This window comes from Balaenoptera acutorostrata, chromosome X (genome assembly GCF_949987535.1).
Source record: "Balaenoptera acutorostrata chromosome X, mBalAcu1.1, whole genome shotgun sequence".
NCBI classification, from domain to species: Eukaryota; Metazoa; Chordata; class Mammalia; order Artiodactyla; family Balaenopteridae; genus Balaenoptera; species Balaenoptera acutorostrata.
In genome coordinates this window covers 36810990-36819731 of record NC_080085.1, presented here as the reverse complement: position 1 = coordinate 36819731, position 8742 = coordinate 36810990, and the positions used below count along the sequence as shown (strand labels likewise).

Below are 8742 nucleotides of genomic sequence, written 5' to 3'. Positions count from 1 at the left end.
AAACAGATGTTAATCCAAAGGCATCAGATGGCCAATAAGCACATGAAAAGATGCTCAACATCACTAATTATTAGAGGAATGCCAATCAAAACTACAATGAGGTATCACATCACACCAGTCAGAATGGCCTTCATCAAAATGTCCACAAATAATAAATGCTAGAGAGGGTGTGGAGAAAAGTGAACCCTCCTACACTGTTGGTGGGAAGGTAAATTGGTACAGCCACTATGGAGAACAGTAGGGAGGTTCCTTAAAACATAAAAATAGAGTTACCATATGCTCCAGTAATCCCACTCATGGACATATATCCAGAGAAAACTCTAATTCAAAAAGATACATCCACCCCAACATTCAAAGGAGCACTATTTACAATAGCCAAGACATGGAAGCAACCTAAATGTCCATCAACAGATGAATGGATAAAGAAGATGTGGCACATATATACAATGGAATATTAGCCACCCATAAAAAAGAATGAAATAATGCCATTTGCAGCAATGTGGATGGACCTACAGATTATAACACTAAGTGAAGTCAGACAGCGAAAGACAAATATCATATGATATCACTTATATGTGGAATCTAAAAACAAATGATACATGTGAACTTATTTACAAAACAGAAACAGACTGGTTCAAGATGATGTCGTAGAAAGACGTGCACTCACCTCTTCTTGCAAGAGCATCGAAATCACAACTAATTGCTGAACAACCATTGACAGGAAGACACTGGAACCCACCAAAAAAGATAACCCAGATCCAAAGACAAAGGGGAAGTCACAATGAGATGGTAGGAAGGGTGCAATCATGATAAAATCGAATCCCATAACCGGCCAGTGGGCGACCCACAAACTGGAAAACAATTATACCACAGAAGTTCTCCCATTTGATTGAAGGTACTGAGCCCCCCGTCAGGCTTCCCAGCCTGGGGTCCAGCAATGGGAGTAGGAATCTCCAGAGAATCTGACTTTGAACGCCAGAGGGATCTGATTGCAGGACTTCCACAGGACTGGGGGAAACAGAGACTCCATTCGTGGAGGGCACACAAAAAGTCTTGTGTGCACCAGGACCCAGGGGAAAGGAGCAGTGACCCCATAGGAGACTGAACCAAACCTAACTCCTAGTGTTGAAGGGTCTCCTGCAGAGGCGGGGTAGGGGGTGGCTGTGGCACACCACAGGGACAAGGGCACTGGCAGCAGCAGTTCTGGGAAGTACTCATCAGCATGAGCTCTCCTGGAGGCCACCAGCAGCCCCACCATACAGCCTGTAGGCTCCAGTGCTGGGTCGCCTCAGGCCAAAAAACTAACAGGGAGGGAACACAGCCCCACCCATCAGCAGACAAGCAGATTAAAGTTTACTGAGCACTGACCCTGCCCACCAGAGCAAGACTAAGCTCTACCCACCACCAGTCCCTCCCATCAGGAAACTTGCACAAGCCTCTTAGATAGCCTCATCTACCAGAGGGCAGACAGCAGAAGCAAGAAGAACTACAATCCTGCAGCCTGTGGAACAAAAACCACATTCACAGAAACTTAGACAAAATGAAAAGGCAAAGGATTATGTCCCAGATGAAGGAACAAAACCCCAGAAAAACAACCAAATGAAGTAGAGATAGATAACCTTCCAGAAAAAGAATTCAGAATAATGATAGTGAAGATGATCCAGGATCTCGGGAAAAGAATGGAGGCAAAGATTGAGAAGATGCAAGAAATGTTTAACAAAGACCTAGAAGAACTAAAGAACAAACAGAGATGAACAATACAATAACTAAAATGAAAAATACACTAGAAGGAATCAATAGTAGAATAACTGAGGCAGAAGAACGGATAAGTGACCTGGAAGACAGAATGGTGGAAATCACTGCCACAGAACAGAACAAAGAAAAAAAAAAGAAAAAAAATGAAGACAGACTAAGAGACTTCTGGGACAACATGAAACACACCAACATTCACATTATAGGGGTCCCAAAAGGAGAAGAGAGAGAGAAAGGACCTGAGAAAATATTTGAAGACATAATAGCTGAAAACTTCCCTAACATGGGAAAGGAAACAGTCAACCAAGTCCAGGAAGCACAGAGAGTCCCAGGCAGGATAAACCAAAGGAGGAACATGCCGAGACACACAGTAATCAGATTGACAAAAATTAAAGACAAAGAAAAAATATTAAAAGCAACAAGGGAAAAAAGACAAATAACATACAAGGGAACTCCCATAAGGTTATCAGCTGATTTCTCAGCAGAAACTCTGCAAGTCAGAAGGAAGTGGCATGATATATTTAAAGTGATGAAAGGGAAGAACCTACAACCAAAAATACTCTACCCAGCAAGGCCCTCATTCAGATTTGATGGAGAAATCAAAAGCTTTACAGAAAAGCAAAAGCTAAGAGAATTCAGCACCACCAGACCAGCTTTGCAGCCAATGCTAAAGGGACTCCTCTAGGTGTGAAAGAGACTAGCAACTTAAAAAAAAAAAATGGGAACAGCAAAACCAAAACCTACAATAGATACACACACACAAAAGAAAAAGCAACCCAAACACAACACTAAAGATGGTCATCAAACCACAAGAGAAGAGAATAAAAGAGGAAGGGAAGAAAAAAGACCTACAAAAACAAACCCAAAACAATTAAGAAAATGGCAATAGGAATATCGATAATCACCTTAAATGTAAATAGATTAAATGTGCCAACCAAAAGACACAGAATGGCTGAGTAGATACAAAAACAAGACTGTATATATGCTGTCTACAAGAGATCCAACTCAGACCTAGGGACACATACGGACTGAAAGTGAGGGGATGGAAGAAGGTATTCCACACAAATGGAAATCAAAAGAAAGCTGGAGTAGCAATACTCATATCAGACAAAATAGACTTTAAAATAAAGACTGTTATAAGAGACAATGAAGGACACTACATAATGATCAAGGGATCAATCCAAGAAGAAGATATATGGGTGCACCCAACATAGGAGCACCTCAATATATAAGGCAAATACTAACAGCCATAAAGGGAAAAATCGACAGTAACATAATAATAGTGGGGGACTTTAACACCCCACTTTCATCAATGGACAGATCATCCAGACAGAAAATCAATAAGGTAACACATGTCTGAAATGACACAATAGACCAGATGAACTTAATTGATATTTATAGAGCATTCCATCCAAAAGTAGCAGAATACACATTCTTCTCAAGTGCACAGGGAACATTCTCCAGGATTGACCACATCCTGTGCCACAAGGTGAGCCTCAGTAAATTTAAGAAAACTGAAATCATATCAAGCATCTTTTCCGTTCACAACACTATGAAATTAGAAATAAACTACACAAGGGACTTCCCTGGTGGTGCACTGGTTAAGAATTTGCCTGCCAATGCAGGGGACACGGGTTCAACCCCTGGTCTGGGAAGATCTCACATGCTGTGGAGCAACTAAGCCCATGGCCACAACTACTGAGCCTGTGCTCTAGAGCCCATGAGCCACAACTACTAAAGCCCGCATGCCTAGAGCCCATGCTCCACAACAAGAGAAGCCACCACAGTGAGAAGACCGCACACCACAATGAAGAGCAGACCCCACTTGCCACAACTAGAGAAAGCCTGTGCGCAGCAACAAAGACCCAATGTGGCCAAAAATAAATAAATAATAAATACAATTTTTTTAAAAAAGAAATAAACTACAAGAAAAAACTATAAAAAAAATGAACACGTGTAGGATAAACAATATGCTATTAAACAACCAATGGATCACTGAAGAAATCAAAGAGGAAATCAAAAAAATACCTAGAGACAAATGAAAACGAAAGCACAATGATCCAAAACCTATGGGATGCAGCAAAAGCAGTTCTAAGAGGCAAGTTTATAGCAATAAAATCTTACCTCAGGAAACAAGAAAAGTCTCAAATAAACAACCTAACCTTACACCTAAAGCAACTAGAGAAAGAAGAACAAACAAAACTCAAAGTTAGTAGAAGGAAAGAAATCATAAAGATCAGAGCAGAAATAAATAGAGACAAAGAAAACAATAACAAAGATCAATGAAACTAAAAGCTGGTTCTTTGAAAAGATAAACAAAACTGATAAACCTTAAGCCATGGACTTCCCTGGTGGCACAGTGATTAAGAATCCGCCTGCCAATGCAGGGGACACAGGTTCGAGCTCTGGTCCGGGAAGATCCCAGTTGCCGTGGAGCAACTAAGCCCATGTGCCACAACTACTGAGACTGCACTCTAGAGCCCACGAGCCACAACTACTGAGCCCACATGCCACAACTACTGAAGCCATGAGCCTAAGAGCCCATGCTCTGCAACAAGAGAAGCCACCACAATGAGAAGCCCGCGCACTGCAACGAAGAGTAGCCCCCGCTCGCCACAACTAGAGAAAGCCCGCACACAGCAATGAAGACCCAATGCAGCCAAAAAAAAAACCTTTAGCCATACTCATCAAGAAAGGGAGAGGACTCAAATCAATAAAATTAGAAATGAAAAAGGAGAAGTTGCAACTGACACCACAGAAATACAAAAGATCATAAGAGACTACTACAAGCAACTATATGCCAATAAAATGGACAACTTGGAAGAAAAGGACAAATTCTTAGAAAGGTACAGTCTCCAAAGACTGAACCAGGAAGAAATAGAATATATGAACAGACCAATCACAAGCACTGAAGTTGAAACTGTGATTAAAAATCTTCCAACAGGGCTTCCCTGGTGGCGCAGTGGTTGAGAATCTGCCTGCCAATGCAGGGGACACGGGTTCGAGCCCTGGTCTGGGAAGATCCCACATGCCGCGGAGCAACTAGGCCCGTGAGCCACAACTACTGAGCCTGCGCATCTGGAGCCTGTGCTCTGCAACAAGAGAGGCCGCGATAGTGAGAGGCCCGCGCACCGCGATGAAGAGTGGCCCCCGCTTGCCGCAACTAGAGAAAGCCCTTGCACAGAAACGAAGACCCAACACAGCCAAAAATAAATAAATAAATAAATAATAAAAATAAAGGAATTCCTTTTAAAAAAAAAAGTAAAATAAATATCCTTCTTTAAAAAAAAAAATCTTCCAACAAACAAAAGCCCAGGACCTGATGGTTTCATAGGCAAATTCTATCAAACATTTAGAGAAGAGCTAACACCTATCCTTCTGAAACTGTTCCAAAAAATTGCAGAGGAAGGAAAACTCCCAAACCCATTCTATGAGGCTACCATAACCCTGATACCAAACCCAGACAAAAATACCACAAAAAAAGAAAACTACAGGCCAATATCACTGATGAACATAGATGCAAAAATCCTCAACAAAATACTAGCAATCCAAATCCAACAGTACATTAAAAGGATCATACACCATAATCAAGTGGGATTTATCCCAGGGATGCAATGATTTTTCAATATTGGCAAGTCAATCAGTGTGATACACCACATCAACAAACTGAAGGAAAAAAACCATATGATCATCTCAATAGATGCAGAAAAAGCTCTTGTCAGCACCCATTTATGATAAAAACTCTCCAGAAAGTGGGCATAGAGGAAACATACCTCAACATAATAAAGGCCATATACAACAAACCTACAGCTAACATCATACTCAATGGTGAAAACTGAAAACATTTCCTCTAAGATCAGGAACAAGTCAAGGATGTCCACCCACTCTCGCCACTTTCAACATAGTTCTGGAAGTCCTAGCTACAGCAATCAGAGAAGAAAAAGAAATAAAAGGAATCCAAATTGGAAAAGAAGAAGTTAAACTGTCACTGTTTGCAGATGATATGATACTATACATAGAAAATCCTACAGACGCTACCAGAAAACTACTAGAGCTCATCAATGAATTTGGTAAAGTTGCAGGTTACAAAATTAATACAAAGAAATCTGTTGCATTTCTATACACTAACAACGAAAGATCAGAAGGAGAAATTAAGGAAACAATCCCATTTACCATTGCAACAAAAAGAATAAAATGCCTAGGAATAAACCTATCTAAGGAGACAAAACCTGTACTTTAAAAAACTATAAGACACTGATGAAAGAAATCAAAGAAGACACAAACAAATGGAAAGATATACCATGTTCGTGGATTGGAAGAATCAATACTGTCAAAATGACTATACTACCCAAGGCAATCTACAGCTTCAATGCAAGCCCTATCAAACTACCAATGGCATTTTTCACAGAACTGGTACAAAAAGTCTTAAAATTTGTATGGAGACACAAAAGACCCTGAATAACCAAAGCAATCTTGAGAAAGAAAAATGGAGCTAGAGGAATCAGGGTCCCTGACTTCAGACTATACTACAAAGCTACAGTCATCAAAACAGTATGGTACTGGCACAAAAATAGAAATATAGATCAATGGAATAGGATAGAAAGCCCAGAAATAAACCCATGCACCTATGGTCAATTAATCTATGACAAAGGAGGCAAGACTACAGAATGGAGGAAAGAGGCTCTTCAACAAATGGTGCTGGGAAAACTGGACAGCTACATGTAAAAAAATGAAATTAGATCATTCTTTAACACCATATATAAAAATAAGCTCAAAATGGATTAAAGACCTAAATGTGAGACCGGACACTATAAAACTCCTAGAGGAAAACATAGGCAGAACACTCTCTGACATAAAACACAGCAATATCTTTTTCAATCCACCTCCCAGAATAATGGAAATGAAAACAAAAATAAACAAATGGGACCTAATTAAACTCAAAAGTTTTTGCACAGCAAAGGAAACTATAAGGGCTTATGCTGATGGAGCGGAGCCAGCAGCACCAGGATGGTGCTGCTGGAGAGTGAGCAGTTCCTGGCAGAGCTGACCAGGCTCCTCCAGAAGTGCTGGTTGTCGGGCAGCGTGTTCATCACCCTGAAAAAGTATGATGGTCGAACTAAACCCATTCCAAGGAAGGGTTCTGCGGAGGGCTTTGAGCCCTCAGATAACAAGTGTCTGTTAAGAGCTACTGATGGGAAAAAGAAGATCAGCACTGTGGTGAGCTCCAAAGAAGTAAGTTTCAGATGGCTTATTCAAACCTATTGAGAGCTAACATGGACGGGCTGAAGAAGAGGGACAAAAAGAGCCAGAGTAAGAAGAGCAAAGCAGGGCAGTGAAGGGCACCAGATTTCCCGCTTTCACCAGCTAACCACTGAATTGCTACTTTTCCTTTGGTTTTTACTTTTGGCCACAAAGCTGGGTTTCTGATTCCCCTACAATAACTGTTTTCATGTGAGATTAGGGTCATTTTTGGATGGAAGAAGGGCTGTAGTGTTTACAGGGTAGTTACAAGAAGCCAGTTTATTTTAGATCTGGCTAAGTGGCCTGTGTTGTATGTTTGTATGTTTCTGGATAATAGTTTACGGTCTCTGGAGCCATCTGTGAAGAGCACTGTATCATTAAACCTGTATTTATCGGCACTGACCATCTTTTATTCCTTTTCCTACCCCATAAAAAGTTTCTGGCAATAGCTCCTCATTCTGGAATGATGTGATTATGAATAGGCTTTAGGCCCTGTCTTATGGGTTACTGGAACTGAAACCTGACAATTTTATAAAAAGTTGTGTTATTTCATGGGTATTTTTCCCAACTTGCTGTATAATTTTATCATCATAGTTCCTTTAGCAAATTTGAATGAGTTCTCATAGCCAAATGAGAGTTTGCTTAACCGAACTAAGGATAAGCCTATTACAAAATCATCAAGAATAAAGATTCCAAGTTAAAAAAGAAAAAAAAAAGGAAAACATAAACAAAACGAAAAGACAACCTACAGATTGGGAGAAAATATTTGCAAATGATGTGACCAACAAGGGATTAGTCTCCAAAATTTACAAACAGCTCATGAGGCTTAATATCATCAAAACAAACGACCCAATCAAAGAATGGGCATAAGACCTAAATAGACATTTCTTCAAAGAAGATATACAGATGGCCAAGAGGCACATGAAAAGATGTTCAACATCACTAATTATTAGAAAAATGAAAATCAAAACTACAATGAGGTATCACCTCACATCAGTCAAAATGGCTATCATCAAAAAATCCACAAACAATAAATGCTGGATAGGGTGTGGAGAGAAGGGAACCCTCCTACACTGTTGGAAATGTAAATTGGTGCAGCCACTATGGAGAACAGTATGGAGGTTCCTTAAAAAACTAAAAATAGAGCTACCATATGACCCTGCAATCCCACTCCTGGGCATATATCCAGAGAAAAACATGGTCCGAAAGGATACATGCACCATAATGTTCATTGCAGCACTGTTTACAATAGCCAAGACATGGAAGCAACCTAAATGTCCGCAGACAGATGAATGGATAATGAAGATGTGATACATATATACAAAGGAATATTACTCAGGCATTAAAAAGAATGAAATAATGCCATTTGCAGCAACATGGATGGACCCAGAGATTGTCATACTGAGTGAAGTAAGTCAGACAGAGAAAGAGAAATATCATGTGATATCCCTTATGTGTGGAATCTAAAAAGAAACGATACAAATGAACTTACTTACAAAACAGAAACAGACTCACAGACTTAGAGAACGAACTTATGGTTACCCAGGGGGAAGGGTAGGGAGAAGGGATAGTTAGGGAGTTTGGGATCAACATGTACACACTGCTATATTTAAAATGGATAACCAACAAGGACCTACTGTACAGCACAGGGAACTCTGCTCAATGTTATGTGGCAGCCTGGATGGGAGGGGAGTTTGGGGGAGAATGGATACATGTATATGTATGGCTGAGTCGCTTTGCTGTGCACCT

The 8742-nt window shown here is 40.3% G+C and overlaps 1 pseudogene; it reads left to right on the top strand.

Moving 5' to 3' along the window:
* Positions 1–6759: 6759 nt before the first annotated feature.
* LOC130706215 (signal recognition particle 14 kDa protein-like) lies at positions 6760–7088 on the top strand (annotated as a pseudogene).
* The last annotated feature ends 1654 nt before the right edge of the window (positions 7089–8742 follow it).